The sequence below is a fragment of the Bison bison genome, unplaced genomic scaffold (assembly GCF_000754665.1).
Source record: "Bison bison bison isolate TAMUID 2011002044 unplaced genomic scaffold, Bison_UMD1.0 scf7180017845525, whole genome shotgun sequence".
Taxonomy (NCBI): Eukaryota; Metazoa; Chordata; class Mammalia; order Artiodactyla; family Bovidae; genus Bison; species Bison bison.
This window is the reverse complement of record NW_011476098.1, coordinates 27,805-29,289: the sequence shown is the minus strand read 5'-3', so window position 1 is coordinate 29,289 and position 1,485 is coordinate 27,805.

The window sequence follows — 1,485 nt, the reverse complement described above, 5'->3', positions numbered from 1 at the left end:
TTCTCCCCCCTTCTTCGGGGGAGAGGACAAACTGGATTTTTTCAGTATTTCATCTTCTTTATTGCCTTGGTAGTGCTAAATCTTTGGTGTTATTTTAAAAATTGTTGCTCTAGAGACTACCATTTGTTTCTTTGGTTTAGCACACTCTACTCTCAAAAAAATAATTCTACTACTTTATAAACAATGTAAAACTGTTAGAACAGTATTCCAATTCCTTCAGTCCCAACTTTTGTGTTCTGGTTGTTATATAATTATTTTCACACACAACATACAAAAAGATAACTCTACCTTCCATTGTTATTATTTTTACTTCAAAGAGTAAATAGTCATATTTTAACTCTTTCTGGTCTTTTTCATTCCTTTCTTCAGTCTGATATAATTTATCTTCCATTTGGGGATGCAACTTTATTTTGTCTTAATTTTTGTAGGATATATTTTCTGGATATAGAATTCCAGATTAATTTTTTTTCTTTTTTCCCTAGCATTTGAAGGTGTTGTTTCATTACTTTCTGGCTTCCATTTGTTTTTAGATTAGGGGTCTGCTGTCATTCTTAGTATTCCTCTGGATATAGTTTGTCTTTTCTTCTCTGGCTGCTTTCAAAGTTTTAAATAAATTTTGTTTTTTAGCAGTTTGACTATGAAGTGCCTAAGGGGTATTGGAATTATGATAAATACATTATTATGTTAAACTCTCTGTCTGGTAATTATAACCTCCAGGCCGTCTATGAGTCTGGTTTCATTAATTCTTTTCTTTTGATGATGGTTCCTATTTCCTTGCTTTTCTACATGTATCTTTTTTAAAAAGAATTGAATGCCAGACATTGTATGTAATAGAACAGTAGGGAGTATAATAAATAACATTTATGCCCTATACCCTGAGAAAACCATAATTCAAAAGGACACATGCTCCCCAGTGTTCACTGAAGCACTATTGACAATAGCCAGGACATAGAAGGGCTTCCCTGGTGGCTCAGATGGTAAAGAACCTGCCTGCAATGCAGGAGACCCAGGTTCAATCTCTGAGTCAGGAAGATACCCTGGAGAAGGGAATGGCAACCTACTCCAGTATTCTTGCCTGGAGAAGTCCATGGACAGAGGAGCCTAGCAGGACATAGAGACAATCCAAATGTTTATTGAGAGATGAATGGATAAAGAAGATGTAGTACATATATACAATGGAATATTAGTCATAAAAAGGAACAACGTTGAGTCATTTCTGAAGATGTGGATGGACCTAGAATCTGTCATACAGAGTGAGGTAAGTCTGAAAGAGAAAAACAAATATCATATATTAACACATATATATGGAATCTAGAAAAATGTTGCTGCTGAACCTATTTGCAAGGCACAGGTAGAGACACAGATGTAGACATGTGGACACAGGGGGAGATGGGGAGGGTGGGATGAATTGGGAGATTGCGATGAACATATATACACTACCATGTAGAAACAGACAGCTAGTGGGAAGCCTCTGTACAACACAGG